Source organism: Capra hircus, chromosome 10 (genome assembly GCF_001704415.2).
Source record: "Capra hircus breed San Clemente chromosome 10, ASM170441v1, whole genome shotgun sequence".
In the NCBI taxonomy this organism is placed as follows: Eukaryota; Metazoa; Chordata; class Mammalia; order Artiodactyla; family Bovidae; genus Capra; species Capra hircus.
Window position 1 is genome coordinate 43,243,824 of NC_030817.1, and position 17,100 is coordinate 43,260,923.

At 42.6% G+C, this 17,100-nt stretch overlaps 1 protein-coding gene across 6 annotated transcripts in view; it reads right to left on the reverse strand.

The window, feature by feature from the left end:
- Positions 1-16,877, reverse strand: part of GABPB1 (GA binding protein transcription factor beta subunit 1) — a 67,862-nt gene extending 50,985 nt beyond the window's left edge. For 2 of the 6 annotated variants that reach the window (XM_013967147.2, XM_013967146.2), the window contains exon 1: positions 15,896-15,916. The gene's annotated coding sequence lies outside the window, so the exon portion shown is untranslated. Of the gene's footprint in view, positions 1-15,895; positions 15,917-15,956 lie in introns of those variants that run through there. The other 4 variants (XM_018054186.1, XM_018054185.1, XM_005685788.3 and 1 more) reach the window with 3 other exon arrangements.

Sequence of the window (17,100 nt, forward strand, 5' to 3'; positions counted from 1 at the left end):
CACAATAAACTGTGGAAAATTCTGAAAGAGATGGGAATACCAGACCACCTGACCTGCCTCCTGAGAAACCTGTATGCAGGACAAGAAGCAAGCTAGAACTGGACATGGAACAACAGACTGGTTCCAAACAGGGAAAGGAGTACATCAATGGTGTATACTGTCACCCTGATGTTAAACTTATATGCAGAGTACATCACAAGAAATGCTGGGCTGAATAAAGCAGAAGCTGGAATCAAGATTGCTGGGAGAAATAACAATAATCTCAGATATGCAGATGACACCACCCTTACGGCAGAAAGCAAAGAAGAACTAAAGAGCCTCTTGATGAAAGTGAAAGAAGAGAGTGAAAAAGTTGGCTTAAGCTCAACATTCAGAAAAGTAAGATCATGGCATCTGGTCCCATCACTTAATGGCCAATAGATGTGGAAACAATGGAAACAGTGAGAGACTCTATTTTGGGAGGCTTCAAAACCACTGCAGATGGTGACTGCAGCCATGAAATTAAGACACTTGCTCCTTGGAAGGAAAGCTATGATCAACCTAGACAGCATATTAAAATGCAGAGACATTACTTTGTCAACAAAGGTCCATCTGGTCAAAGCTATGCTTTTTCCAGTAGTCATCTATGGATGTGAGAGTTGGACTATAAAGCAAGCTGAATGCCGAAGAATTCACACTCTTGAACTGTGGTGTTGGAAAAGACTCGAGAGTCCTTTGGAATGCAAGGAAATCCAACCAGTCTACCCTAAAGAACATCAGTCCTGAATATTCATTGGAAGGACTGATGCTGAAGCTGAAACTCCAATACTTTGGCCACCTGATGCGAAAAACTCACTAGAAAGGACCCTGATGCTGGCAAAGATTGAAGGCGGGAGGGGAAGAGGCCAACAGAGGATGAGATGGTCAGGTGGCATTACTGACTCGATGGACATGAATTTTGAGTAAGCCCCGGGAGTTGGTGATGGACAGGAGAGCCTGGCATGCTGCAGTCCATGGGGTCGCAAAGTCGGACATGACTGAGCAACTGAACTGAACTGAACTGAGGTGTGAATTTATTTTCACTGTAATATGGATTCACTGGGATTCCTGAATCCTAGTTTGGTATCTTTCATTGTTTCTGGAAAACATCAGTAATCAACTCTCTAAATGACCTATTTTTCTTCTCTTCTTCTGGAATTCCAATTAAGACTTTCTCACACTATCCTCCATATCTCTACCCTGTCATCTGTATTTTCCATCATTCTGTCTTTTCTACCTTGAAGTGACATCTTGGATAACGCTGTCTGATCTATATTCTAGTTCAAAAATTTTCCTGATGGGTCTGCTGCTGCTGCTAAGTCGCTTCAGTCGTGTCCGACTCTGTGTAACCACAGAGACAGCAGCCCACCAGGCTCCCCCGTCCCTGGGATTCTGCAGGCAAGAACACTGGAGTGGGTTGCCATTTCCTTCTCTAATGCATGAAAGTGAAGAGTGAAAAGTGAAAGTGAAGTCGCTCAGTCGTGTCTGACTCTTAGGGACCTCATGGACTGCAGCCTACCAGGCTCCTCTGTCCATGGGACTTTCCAGGCAAGAGTACTGGAGTGGGGTGCCATTGCCCTCTCCCCCTGATGGGTCTAACCTGCTGCAAACTGCACCATTAAGTTTTTAATTCATTTACTCTATTTATTTCCAGTAGTTGTAGTTGTTATTTTCAAATCTACAATGACATTTTTTTCTGCTTCCTCTCTTCAGATGTGTTATTTTTGTGAACATAGTAATTATGGTTGTTTAACCCGTATTTTCTAATTCTAATATATGATGCTTATGACAATCTTTTTCTGCTGTCTCTCGTTTCCACTGGTTCTTGCTCATGTTTGTCTGCGTGTACGGTTGGTTATCTTTGACTATGTGCCTGTCAGTGTCCTTCAAGAATTATTTTGGGGAGGCCTAACATGAAGGAACATTACTCAAAGGAACATTTCTATTTGCTTCTGCAAAACACCAAAGGGACAGTACCAGTCAGGGACCAATCCAAATTAAGTTATAAATTAAGGTGCCCTTACCTCACTAGGCTAGGGCCACAATTTTGTAGTTTTTTTTTCTCCTGTTCTGCTCAGTACCAAGACAACTTGCCGTGAAGTCCTTTGATATTTGACTGGGAAGTAGGCAATGGATGAAAGGGGTTCAAGGATTTGCTCTGGTCCATCCTTCCCTCTCAGAAGTAGACACACAGGTTCAAGCCTAATAAGGACAGATCTCTTATATGACTCTTACATAGATAAGCTCTGAGTGTTTGATTTCTGTCCATCTCATCCCACAAAGCTGATGAATGGAAACCCTAAATTTCTTGATATCAGCAAATACACTCAGGGAAAAGTGGCTTCAGTTCTCTAGGTATTCTGCTAACCTCCCTTGGTTTAGGCTTTCTTCTAGAATCTGACTTACCAGATTCCACTATCTCCCCAGTTCTTCAAAGCTCTTAAGGTAGTGCTTTACATGTCATATGCAGCATCTTCAGTTGTTCCTAAAAAGAGGGCTGGTTTAAATAATCTATCCCACCACTACCCAGATGCCAAGATACATTTCAAAGTAAAGTTTACACGTCTTCCTGATGTTGTGTTAGTCGTTCAGTCGTGTCTGACTCTTGGGACACCATGGACCATGGACCACCATGCTCCTCTGTCCATGGAATTCTCCAGGCAAGTATGCTGGAGTGGGTTGCCATTTCCTTCTCCACTTACTGATCTATCAGAGGTCAATGTACAAGAAAAAAAAGAGGAGTCAAAGATAACAACTAAGCTTTTAGCCTGAACAACTTGGTGAAAAATAGGATTATTTACTGAAATAAAGGTGTCAAAGTGGGATAGGGTAGGTCAGATGTTAAGGAGGTTGGCCACAGACTGTTAAAGTCTGAGATGCTTTAGCTAGATTTTAAGTTTCTTATGGGTAGAGACAAGACTTTCTTTTACTGTCATTTGAATGCATAACTACTTTAGAATAGTGCAACATACAAAGTGGTTATTTAACTAGGCAAGAGTTTCTCCATATTTAGCAGCAACCCTACTCTCCACCCTAAGATACCAGTAGCAACCCCCAACTCTGTTTCACATCAAAAAATTTCTCTAGCTTTTGCAAAATCACTCCGATTGAGAACCACTAATTAAATGCTTCTTCAGGTTAATTTCTATACACTATGCTATCACCATTCTTTCCACCACTGTCCACTCAACTGGACACAAAGATATATAAGAGTTAAGAGTCAATCCAAGCCAAAACTGTAGCCAAGCCCAATTCAGCATTTCTCAAATTGGGTTTCCCAAAGCTCCAAAGGTCTGCAGTACTAAGAAAAACAGGGAGTGAAGGGGTAAGCAGTACAGGTTGGAGGCTACCAAACAGTTTCACCCTCACTCAAACAAGACCATCTCTGGGGACTCCCCTGGAAGTCTAGTGGTTAAGACTCTATGCTTACTGCAGGGGGCAAGGATTCAATCCGTTTGGGGAATTAAGATCTTGCATGCCAGATCCCACGTCACAGGCAGTTAAAAAAAAAAACTCCGTTACATGATCCTATATAACATTATATTTTTAAAAGAAAACTACTGCCAGTATAACATCTTCTCGTCAGATATAAAATGGTTAAAATTTTAAATCTCAAGCAAGAATTACTTAACAGCTCTTTTTTATTGCTATTCCACACCCAAATCCTTGTTAACATAAACCCAGAAAAGAACTACTAATACATTTGCAAGTCCTGGCATGTTATGTGATTTATCTATGCTCCCCTTTTATTTTTTTGACAGTAGCCAAATAGAAATCAAGTAAAATTCATATGGATAAATCAGGGCCTCCAAAATCAGATTCTGAACTATAACTCATCCAAGAAAGTTTAAATCTAAAATTATACAGCAAGAGTTTGTTCTAAGCAGCACCCAAGCATTTCATGACTCCTTTCCTCCATTAGGTTAAAACCTCTTGAGTTACTCCTCAATGCACCATATTTAAAAAAAAAATTGTATGCTCTACTATAAACTTCCCTAACTCAGTTTTAATATTGTTTTAAATATTACAATTTCAACTACCCTAAAGATCACGTCTTGATTCCAGCTTGTGCTTTATCCAGCCCAGCGTTTCTCATGATGTACTCTGCATATAAGTTAAGTAAGCAGGGTGACAATATACATCCTTGACATACTCCTTTTCCTATTAGGAACCAGTCTGTTGTTCCATGTCCAGTTCTAACTGTTGCTTCCTGACCTGCATACAGATTTCTCAAAAGGCAGGTCAGGCGGTCTGGTATTCCCACTTCTTATTTAACTTATATGCAGAGTACATCTTGAGAAACTTATGTAACTTCTATGCAGTACATCACAATGGCACCCCACTCCAGTACTCTCGCCTGGAAAATCCCATGGACGGAGGAGCCTGGTGGGCTGCAGCTCATGGGGTCCCAAAGAGTTGGACACGACTGAGCGACTTCACTTTCACTTTTTACTTTCATGCATTGGAGAAGGAAAGGGCAACCCACTCCAATGCTCTTGCCTGCAGAATCCCAGGGACGTGGAAGCCTGGTGGGCTGCCATCTCTGGGGTTGCACAGAGTCGGACACGACTGAAGCGACTTAGCAGCAGCAGCAGCAGCAGCAGCAGCAGCACATCATGAGAAACACTGGGCTGGATGAAGCAGAAGCTGGAATCAAGATTGCTGAAAGAAATATAAATAAACTCAGACATGCAGATGACACCACTCTTACGGCAGAAAGTGAAGAAGAATTAAAGAGCCTCTTGATGAAAGTGAAACAGGAGAGTGAAACAGTTGGCTTAAAGCTCAACATTCAGAAAACAAAGATCATGGTATCCGGTCCCATCACTTCATGGTAAATAGGTGAGGAAACAGTGGCTGACTTTATTTTGGGGGGGCTCCAAAGTCACTGCAGATGGTGGCCACAGCCATGAAATTAAAAGACACTTACTCCTTGGAAGGAAAGTTATGACCAACCTAGACACCATATTAAAAAGCAGAGATATTACTTTGCCAGCAAAGCTATGGTTTTTCCAGTAGTCATCTATGGATGTGAGACTTGGACTATAAAGAAAGCTGAGAACAGAAGAATTGATGCCTTTGAACTGTGGTGTTGGAAAAGACTCTTGAGAGACCCTTGGACTGCAAGGAGATCCAACCAGTCCATCCTAAAAGAGATCAGACTTGAGTGTTCATTGGAAGGACTGATGCTGAAGCTGAAACTCCAATACTTTGGCCACCTAATGTGAAGAGCTGATTCATCGGAAAAGACCCTGATGCTGGCAAAGATTGAAGGCAAGAGGAGAAGGGGACGACAGAGGATGAGATGGTTGGATGGCATCATCAACTCAACAGACATGAGTCTGCGCAAACTCCGGGAGTTGGTGATGCACAGGGAGGCCCGGCGTGCTGCAGTTCATGGAGTCACAAAGAGTTGGATATGACTGAGGGACTGAACTGAACTGAAAGATCACTTTCTTATTAAAAAGCCCTTTTTATTGCTTTTAATTTCAGGCATCAAAAGATATAATTGAGTTGGAACTATGCCAATAAATTTCCTATTTCCCATATAAGCTATCAGATATACATTCTCTATTGCTCTATCTACACTCTACCTGTGCATACCAAAGTCCCTATTTGACTGTAAAATTATGACATCACTACAAAGCTGTTTTCAAAAAAAAAAAATATAAAGGTCTGTAATTGAAGGATAAAAAATGTTTATTGATGACTATTTACTATTCATGTTTAAGACAACCTTGAGTTCTGTATCTAAACAACATAAATTATACAAACACACACATACACACAGGGTTTCCCAGGTGGCTCAATGGTAAAGAATTCACCTGCCTATGCAGGAGCCTCAGGAGATGTGGGTTCGATCCTTGGGTCGGGAAGATATCCTGAAGGAGAAAATCACAACCCACTCCAGTATTCTTGCTGGAATAATACCCTGAACAGAGGAGCCTGGTGGGCTACGGCCCGTGGGGTCACAGAGAGTGAAACACAACTGAGTGACTAGGCAGCCACACACATATACACACAAAATCACAGGAGAGTAAAAGCACTCATCATCTGGCCTGACCAGAGCTTCTCATGCACATGCCGAAACCTAGTCTTCCTCTTGCTTCACTGGCAACACTATCACCCTCTTTTCCTCCCCAATTGGAGAATCTGTGAGCTATCCTCAATTACTCCCTCTCCCTCTTGTCTCTACATACAGCAAATCATCAAGTCTATAGGAGCTACTTTATTTCTTCTTTGCTCTTCTGTTTTCAACAGTTCAAAAACTCAAAACATAGAAATGTATACATTGAAGTCTCAATAGAAACATTTATGCTATCCCCGTCTTCTCCCCAGACACAATTATTCACCTTTACTAGTTTCATGGATATCCTTCCAATATTTCCACAGTTACCAAATGATTGCATTACTATATACACTTTCTGCACTTGCTTTTCTTAACGCATCCTGAAGATCCTTTCCTATTAGTTCATAGACAGCTTCCTCATTTTCTGTAAAGCTGCTTAGCATGCTGTTGTATGGGTGTTGTATGCATACACCTCAGTTTACTGTAGGTGGACTTTATTGCTATTATAAACTACACTGCAATTAATAACTTTGTAAATGCATCATTTCACTTCATAGAACTGTAAGATAAATTCCCTGAAGTTGGGCTGCTGGGACAGGGATAAATGCAATGGTAATTATGAGAGATACCAAACTGCCTTCAAGTCATTTATTTTTTTAGTTTTCTTCTTTTTTTACAAGTCATTTGAAAACTAGTCCTTTACTCCCCGTTCTCTTTAACACTGCATTCTCGTGTCTGTATTCATCCATTCACCCAGTTTTACTCTTCATTACATTCATTACCACCTGACATTTGTTTACTGTGCCCTCTCTCCCCCAACACTGAATGTCAGCTCCAAGAAAACAGAGACTTTGTCTTCTGTGTCGTTCATTACTGAAACACCAGAGATTGGAACCGTGCCTGGCACAGAGTACTGTTAGGCTGAAGAGGCTTTGACCAGCCAGGAAAAGGAAAAGGAAGAACACATGGAGTCAAGCCTAAGCATGGCATCCTACAGAGCAAATACTATCTTGGTGATGTTAAGAAGTCAAGAATAAGGCTAAAGAAGCAAGGTGTAAAACAGAAAGACTTAAAAGCCAGAAAGCAGAGTTTGGACTTTATCCTGTAGACAATTGAGAGTCATTCTATGTTTTGAGCAAACGATGATCCATTCAAACATTTATTCAGCACAAGTTCAATTCACTTTGCTTGGCACAGTGGAGAGTGCAAAGGTCAACAGTACATGTTCTCTCTTTAGGCTGCTTAGGGTTAGCAGCAATAGGCTCAAAAAATTTTAGGAAAATTATTCTGGCAGCCATATGCAAGATGGATTGGAAGAAAGTTAGAAAGGGCAGGACTTCCCTGGTGGTCCAGCGGCTGACTGCAAGCTCCCGGTGCAGGGGGCCTGGGTTCAATCCCTGATTAGGGCACTAGATTCTACATGCCACAACTAAGACTCAGTGCAGCCAAATAACTAAGTAAATATTTTTAAATAAATAAATAAAGATAGAAAGGGGAAATAATAGGCAATGCAGAATTCCAAAAATAGAGATCCAGGAAAAATTAACCTAAAGAATAATGCTGGATATTGATGGAATAATGATGGATATAAGAAATAAAGGAGAAACACATCACAGACAACTTCAAGATTTAAGCATGATGATGATAAAACAAAGAAAAATAAAGTAGGTGGAAGTTGGGTAATAATAAACCAAAAAGAGAATGAAATTCCTTGAGCCTCTCAAAGGAAATACTTGGTAAACCAACTGGAGATACCAACCTGGGGAGTACCCTTATGGGTCATCAACATATAAAACATCCATGAAGAAGAGACAAAAAGGACTGAGCACAGAGCCAAGTACTGAGAGGAATGACAGTGGTAAGAGGATCATGAAACAACAGAAATTCACAAATGAAGCAACGAGAAAAGGAAAACCAAGATGGCACACTAAGATGAAAGGCAAGGACAGGAGAGGTTACGAAGCCTAAGTGGGAGTCAACAGTAACACATACACACTGACTGAATAAAACCAGGATGAAACCAATACCACTGGGAAGGATGTCCCTTGAAGCAACAGTCTGCATATGTCACATTCACATGTAATGTCATTACAAATGGCAATAATTTAGGGAAGAAGTAGCCAAAGAGCTGAGGGCAGCAATATTTTAACTGTCTTAAAATTTTTGAAATAAAGAAATGAGGAAGATAGCTAAAAAGAATAGTAGTTAATAGTCGTTTCTTTTCCTCCTAAAACATAGAAGTCTGTATACACTGCAATATTTGAAGGTAAGGAGAAATCCCTGCAGTTAACGATCAAAGTGATCAAAGGAAAGTTAAGCATGGCAGCAAGATTCCTAGAAAAGCAAGATTCCTCTTCTATTCTGTTTACAAAATAAGGTGACTGGATAGATCTGCCATGGTGACAACATGCAAGCTTGCATTCTATACTCTTTTTCAATTAAATATGTCAGTGGTATCTCTTGAGAGAGAAGATACGAAACAACAGCAAAATATCAGATTAATAAAATGACTATTAAGTAGCAAGGGTCCATTGGATTTGTACAGCATAAATTTATAGTGGCCAAGAAATTTTCATAATTACCTACCTTCACCCACAAATACACTGCGATCTCTGAGGAAAAACAGGAACTAGATAGGTAGGAAGATTTGACAACAGGAGTCCAGTAAAATATGAAAGGAGTGACTGATGTCAAGTTCAGGCTATATATAATACCTACAGGAATAAACTAAGGGAGAGAAACAAAGGGTCTCTATGAACAGAACAGATAAAGGAGCACAGGTGGAATAACTGCAAAGATCAAAAGTTCACACAAGCCAGTTAGGATGTAAGAAATTTTTCTAGATCATTCACTTATATAGTATACTGTTTGCTACGTCTGAAAATGTGTGTGTCTCCCCAGCCCTCAATTTTATGTTGAACTCCTAATGCCCAAAGTGATGGTATTAGGAAGGAGTCTTTGGAAGGTGCAGTCAGATCACGAATGAGATAAATGTCCTCATAAAAAGAGACCTGAGAAGGGTCCCTTTGCACCTTCCACCATAAAAGGATACAACAGAGAAGTCTGCAATCTGAAAGAGGGCCCTTACCAGAGCCCAGTGATGTAGCACTTTGATCTTGGACCTCCTATACATGCTTTAATATTAAAAATGTTATAATAGTAAAATAAAATAGAACTCAAAATTAAGTTAATTCCACAGGTTCCTTAACTGCAATTCCAAAAGCCAAAAAAAAGCTGTGAAACCCAAAATAACTTATTTGGCAGTAACACCTTACCTAAACTGACATGAAGTTATTTATAGTCTTTACTTACCCCACTTGGTGTAAAGGTTCATACATTTTGCAGCAGAAATAGTAACTTGTTTGAAGAAGGCTACTGCACTAACCGTTGAAAGGTTACATTAACACTACCTTAGCTATATACAAAAAATTATTCCTGGGTGGCTCAGATGGTAAAGAATCTGCCTGCAATGGCAAGACCTGGGTTCAATCCCTGGGTTGGAACGATCTCCTGGAGGAGGGAATGGCAACCCACTCCAGTATTCCTACCTGGAGAATTCCCATGGACAGAGATGCCTGGCAAGCTACAGTCCATGGGGTCACAAAGTGTCGGATGCAGCTAAAAGCACACAGCACGTTAGACCCCCAAGGGTTTCAGTAGACCATGATCCTACAATAATTGCTAAGATTTACTGAACTTGCCCGGAGAATCCCAGGGACAGGGGAGCCTGGTGGGCTGCGGTCTATGGGGTCGCACAGAGTCGGACACGACTGACGCGACTTAGCAGCAGCAGCAGCAGCAGGGCTTCCCAGGTAGCTCAGCTGGTAAAGAATCCACCTGCAATGCAGGAAACCCCGGTTCGACTCCTGAGTCAGGAAGATCCCCTGGAAAAGGGATAGGTTACCCACTCTAGTATTCTTAGGTTTCTATGGTAGCTCAGATAGTAAAGAATCCACATGCAATGCGGGAGACCTGAGTTGGGAAGATCATCTGGAGGAGGGCATGGCAACCCATTCCAGTATTCTTGCCTGGAGAATTCCATGGATAGAGAAGCCTGGTGGGCTACAGTTCATGGGGTTGCAAAGAGTCGTACACGACTGACTGACTAAGCACAGCACTGAGCTAGTAAGTATGTGTCATACACTTTCTCATCAATTTATACGTTCCTTAGAAGGAAAGTTATGACCAATCTAGACAGTATATTAAAAAGCAGACATTACTGTGTCAACAAAGGACCATCTAGTCGAGGCTATGGTTTTTCCAGTGGTCATATAGGAATGTGAGAGTTGGACTATAAAGAAAGCTGAGCGCCGAAGAATTGATGCTTTTGAACTGTGGTGTTGGAGAAGACTCTTGAGAGTCCCTTGGAATGCAAGGAGATCCAACCAGTCCATCCAAAAGGAGATCACTCCTGGGTGTTCATTGGTAGGACTTATTTTGAAGCTGAAACTCCAATACTTTGGTCACCTGATGTGAAGAGCTGACTCATTTGAAAAGACCCTGATGCTGGGAAAGACTGAGGGCAGGAGGAGAAGGGGAAGACAGAGGATGAGATGGCTGGATGGCATCACCGACTCAGTGGACATGGGTTTGGGTGGACTCAAGGAGTTAGTGATGGACAGGGAGGCCTGGCATGCTGCAGTTCATGGGGTCGCAAAGAGTCGGACACAACTAAGCGACTGAACTGAACTGAACTCATTTAATCCTTCCAAGCACCATGAGTTAAGTATTGCAATTATTTGAATTGCACAAAGAAGGAAAGTAAAGCAGATTAGGCAAGTTGCCTAAAGTCACAGAGCTAGGGAGTGACTAACTAGGGATGAACACAATATTTAAAATATTACACATAAGGTGAAAAAAAAAACAAAATACAGAACTGATTAGGTAGGGTGGCAAGAATCAGTGGCGTTTCTCTCTATTCAATTAATATATTAGAGTGGTAAGGAATCAAACAAATACAGAACACTTCATGCACTTTCAAATACTCATTTATGTGCAGTTCCTTAGTCAACTTGCATAAATTGCACAGTGTAAAATTCAAACTCGGCTTATGCTACTATCTTTAATTTTTATTGAAACATAACCTTAATCCTTTTAATCCCAAGAGATACATAATAATACAAATTCACTGTATAAGTTAGAAAATTTGTGTAAGTAAAAAGAAAATAGTCTTCTATAAAATTACACACAGAAACAATCACTTAACAGTTTGGCAATTTCCTTCCAGATGTCAACACACCTGTTATTTAATCAAAATAAAATCATATTTTTAAATTTACTTTTTTTTATTTAACATACACCAAAACATAATTTCATTTTTTTACATTCTTATGGCTGAGCAGTAAAGATTCTGCCTTCCATTGCAGGAGAAGCAAGTTTGACCCCTGGGTCAGGAAGATCCTCTGGAGAAGGAAATGGCAACCCACTCCAGTATTCTTGCCTGAGAAATCTTACGGATAGAGCAGGCTGGCGGGCTATAGCCCACGGGGTTGCAAATGAGTTGGACACAACTTGGCGACTAACAACAACAAAGCATTAAAAAAATGGCTAGGCAGTACCCCCATATCATAATTCTGTGAAACATCTAAGTTGTTTACAATTTAACAGCATAGAACTGCTTGTAACCAAGTCTGTGTTCTACCAGTTACTAATTCTGCTAACTTGGGCAAGCTACCTAATAATTTCTCTATACCTCGATTTTCTCTTATGAAAAATGGGGAGAGCATTATTTACTATATATGATTAATGTGGGGAAGGAATCAAATGTGTTAATATGCAGCTTTTATTATCAACAGTGCTGCAACTAGTTGTAAACAGCTACTGATTTACTGGTATATTTCTGTTACACCAAAATAAATACCAAAACAAATTCACTTAAAATTTCCACATCAGAAGGTATGCCCATTTTTCAGGCTTTGAATATGCCAAACTACAGGTGGGTTTAAAAAACCCTCATTAAATAGTTCTCTCATTTAACACTCATTTTTCCTTATCCAAGAAAATGAAAACTATGATCCACTTAAGCTAACTTGTTTCAATTAGCTTTTGCCCTCCCACTTTCGTACCTGCAAACCTACACATATTTGTAAACTCTCAGTCCATAGGGAACTTAACGAAACCTGGCCGAAATCCTGATTCGGCTCACCATTTTCCCTTCTCTTGAATTCCTAACTTGAACGCCCATCAGTGGAAGGGTACAGCCTACCACCAGAAACAACCCATTATACTGTTGTTTTGAGGAATTTTTCTTCGAAGAATGTTGAAATCTGCCTTCTTCTAATTTCTACCCCTTGCTCCTAGTTATTTCTGGTCAAATCAAACCTGATTGTTTTACGTGACAGAATAGATGAGCTTCTCTTTTTTGAGCCAAAGATCACAGTTCTTCAACTTTTCCATTTCCCTCCACAATCAAAATTCTCTGGCCATGCTCTATAGTTGGGTAGTTTTTAAAGTTGATAGTTTATCATCTAAAGAATGTGAGAAAAACAAGAGTGGGCCAGTTCCTATCCTACTTAAGCTTGGGCCTCCATAGGTCTTTTTAATGAGCTCTCCAGCTGATTCTGATACAAAGTTCCAGAACCGATCCAAGATCCCACTTACAATAGGATAGTATACTATATGAAATGATATCCCAGCTATAACACAACCAGTACAAAGTAAAGTCGGGCTGACACCTTGCTCTTCAAAATGGCATTTACTTTTTAAAAATTTTAAAGTGTTCATTCATATTAAACGTACAATCAGTTAAAATGATTAAGTCTTTTCCACGCTATTTGTGCATTAGCACCTTGGGCCCTAACAGCCAACCTTTCTAATCATCCCCATTAAAAGGTTAAGAGAGCTAGGGCTAAGAATTTTAGGTTTCTATTTCTAAATGGACCAATGGCCTTACAGGTGGATTTACTTTCAGTGGGGATCACTTCATGGTCAAGCCTCTAACATTATGGACATACTTAGCCCAAATAAAACTGCATTAGCCCACCAATGTCTGAACAGGACAGTTGGCTGCACCAAGTATCTTCTCTGTGCAGACCACTGTTGTCAACATTGTGAACACACAGGCCCTAATACTAACACTAATAAACTCACCAGAGTGCCTGATGCAACAAACATCTTCAGAAAAAGTTAAATATACTAATTATAGCTGTCCTGAGGTAGACACATTAGTGCTACAGAAACATGATTACTAGTTGGAAAGCTCAGGGACCAAAGAAATGACTCTGGAAAACTAAGTTGCCCTGAACTTAAAGGTTTTGTTTCAGTTTGCTTATTAGCATTTGCAGAGAGAAGAGATGGAGCCTAGCTACACTCAACCTGCTTGCAAAGGGGTACAGCACCCTCGTAATTAATTCATGAGTCAAAACTTTCTCGCAGTGACTCCCGAACCCCTCACAACTTGTTTGTTTTACCTGCCATTTCTAACTTAAGGTACTCAAGGGCCAAAAAAAAAGTCCACTCTATAGACGATGAGCTCATCATAAATATATCTAGAGCTGAGGGTAGGGAGTACGACTCAAAATCCAATCTGATATTTATTTTCATGTGAATAGCAAACATCAAAAATATACCTGGCATTTTCTAGCAGTTACATGAAGACAGACCAGATGCTTCCTGTTGATGAAACAGGAGAGAACTACAGACTAGCAGAATCAGACTAAAGTTCACAAAACAACCAGAAGCTTCACTTCAGAAACATTAAACCAAAGCAGGTATGGCTTTGAGTGTTCACACATTTACAACTGTCCTCCAACCTACAACACCCAGACTGGTTCAGAAACAGATAACTCATGAACTCAGAGTTAACTCTACATTTGCATATGCATTACAATGCAAAAGCAGTTTCACCAAAGGTTTCACTGCAGGACTCCTTTTTAAGCTGGCACTCCGATAGTACTTTGAAGTGTTCGACTTCAGAAATTACATCTACACACAAGTGTTCACAAGCAAATTTAACATGGGATTCGTGTTTTACTTGTGTACATCATTAAAATAAGTTGTTAAGTTTAATCACTTAAATTTTTTTCAAATATTCTGAGTCTAAAATCATATGCAGATTATGCAATCTTTATTCATGATGTTTATGTATCTAAATCCCAAATTGAAAAGAAGCTAGAGCTCAAGAAAAAAGCACAGGAAACAACCCTCTTATCCATATTTTTTAAATGTGTCTTTTACAATAATATCCTGATTTGATCTGAATGATGAGAGCAGGATAGAAATGACACATTTTTCAGCTTTTGAAAAAAGGCATGAGTATACAGTAGCGTTTACCAGCGGTTACATGATGTGATACTACAACAAACTGAACGCAGAAGTAGGTTCACGAATCCAGCTATCTTCTGTTAAACTAGACATTCAAAAGACATAGAAATGCAAAACAATGTCACTCTTGCCTAAAATATCACTGGCGTTAACATGCAGTAGACTTTTGTTTTTGTGGGAAAATAAATACTCCAACAGAAAAAGTTAAGAAAAAAAAAACACAAAGCCATCTTTCGTTTCCTTAAATTCAAAATCTGAGCCTGAAAGTGGAAGTGTCAAGGTCGATGGTTACATGTCAGTGAGAAAAAATTTAAAGCAAGCTGGGTGGGTCTCTGTGTGAAAAAAGACTATCTGCAAAAAGAACTTCTGGCCACTAACTTCTGCATAATCAACTATAGTGCTTTAACTCTGGGATGGCAAGTTACTGCACTCATTACCCCAAACCATTTTCCAGATATAAACTGCACTTCACAAAAGTAACTTGCCTGAATCGAGACAGCAAATCAGTGTCCAGAGAGAACATTTAAGATATTTCCACATTACCAAGCCCCCTTCAAAAGTACTGTGGTCTCTGCCCCTCCTTTGAACAGATGTCTCCACGCCACAGTCCAATCAGGTTTAAAGCAAGAGTCTGTGTACTGAAAACAGGCTTCAAGTGGGAAAACACACACAAAGCAGGCCTATATCATTCCTTTGGTTTCAGTTTTCACGATGCACCCTCGAGGCTAGGCACGCTGGTTCAACATGGTAGGAGAGCTTCAACGAAAACACACTAAAAACACACTGATTGTGCCGAGACAGAAATGACCTGGCAAGATTCTCAACTTCGTCCCGGAGGCCGTGCACCCGCAGATGCCGGCGGGCAAATGCCAAGAAAAGTCCCCAGCATCTAGAGCAGCTGGCTTCCTCCCTCAGGAACTCGAGTCCCCGAGGCCGAGGCAATCGCCGCGGCGGACCCGCACGGGACCAGCTGGGCGCTCCCGTTAACCCTGTCCGGGCCGGCCAGGCCGGCTGCTCCCGCTGCGGCCCGAGCGCCTCCAGGCCCCGCGGCCCGAACAGCACAGCGCGCCGGAGGCCGGCCGCCCCCACCGACCCTTCCCCGCTCCGGCTGGGCGATCGGGAGGCCCAGACAAAGAGAGCGGCGGCTCCCGGGGCGGCAGGGCCAAGGCCGTAAAGCGCCAGCCTGCCTCGCCCGCCCACCGGCTGCCACTCGGCGGCCGCAGTTCCCGCAGCCCTGGCCCGACCCTATCCCGCTCCGGGCCCGCCGCTCCGGACTGGCCCGGCGGAGAGCCGCGGGGAGGCCGTGGTGCGCCGGGGCCGACGAGGGGGCGGCGGCCGCCACCATGTCTGCCCGCCCCTCCCAGAAGCGGGGTGCCAGCGGACAAAGCGCGGCGGCGGCGCGGGCGGAGCGGGGACCCAGGCCCACCCCGCCGACCCCCGCGGAATAAGCGGGGCCAGGAGCCCCGGAAACCCGGCGCCTTAATGCAATAAACAGGAAATCGCGGGGATGATCTGGGTTCCGGGGGAAGTGGAATTATTTTTTACCAGCGAAGAGATCAACTTCCACATCCGGTGGTAACAGGGCCCTACACAGACCCGCACTGACCTGGAAAAGCTTCGGGAGCGGCGACGGGGGAGCAGCAGGAGGTGGTTCGGGGACCCGAGGCGCCTCGTACCCTGCCGGGCTGACGCGGCCCCGCTAAACACAAAGCGCTTCAGCTGCACAGGGCGCTATTTTCCGAAAATGCCGCGTCTGGTCGGCGCCCAAAATCCCCACCGAAAAGTCCCCCGTGCTGCGCGCGGAGGGACACATGGTGTGCGAGTGAGTCAAAGCTCCCAGCATCCCTCCCAGACCCGGCCCTCGGCAACTCTTCGCCTGAGCCTTTCCGCCCCTGCCCTAGTTAGCAGATCCCCCGCCCACCCACTCTCCGATTCCTTTCCGGCGGGAGAAAAGTGTGAAAGGGTCTGATTTTTGTTTTTAACGAAGAGGAGGGAAATAAGCCATTTCTACAGCTTCAGCCACACAAAGAAACCGGCGGAATGATCCCTCTTGGCGACCGCAAGTCCCGGCTCGCCCAGCGCCTGCGCGGCACGGGGGTGGGAGCTGCGGCCGGCCATGTGCGCGGCGGAGCAGCGGGCTGGCCACGCAGCCTTCGCGCTCGTTTCTGCGGGGCTAGGAGTGGGAGGCTGAAGTTCGTGTGCTAACCTTATCTCTCTGGCATGAGCGCTGAGATGAAAACACGTGTTCCTGTAGCTCCCTCCCTCCTTTTTAAACACTGTGGTGGTTCCTTATACTTTGTAGACCCTAATAACTGCTCGCTGAATTCCCTTGAATTACTGTCAACTCAGAGGTAGAAGTCTTGTTTTTCCGGGTTTGGGGTGTTAAGGTTTTTGTTGCATTTTATTAAGAAAGTAGCAAAAGTTTATTTGCGGGAGCTTACCTGGCAGCCCAGTGATTAGCACTTTGCACGCTTCGGCTGTAGGGCGGAGGTTCGATCCCTGGTCAAGTAAATAAGATCCTGCATGCTTCGCGCCCCTTCCCCCCCCCCCCCCCCCGCCCAAAAAAGTTTATTTGAGAATGGTGATTTGCAAAGTAAGAGTCTTGAGTTTAATTTACTTATGATGGTTAGCTAAGAAACCCATAACATGATAATCTTCTTAACAGATGAGCCAGGGAGTGACTTTTCCAGTCTTCTAACCTTAACAATTTTTGGCATCTATATCTATGAATTGGGAATATGGGAGAGAGC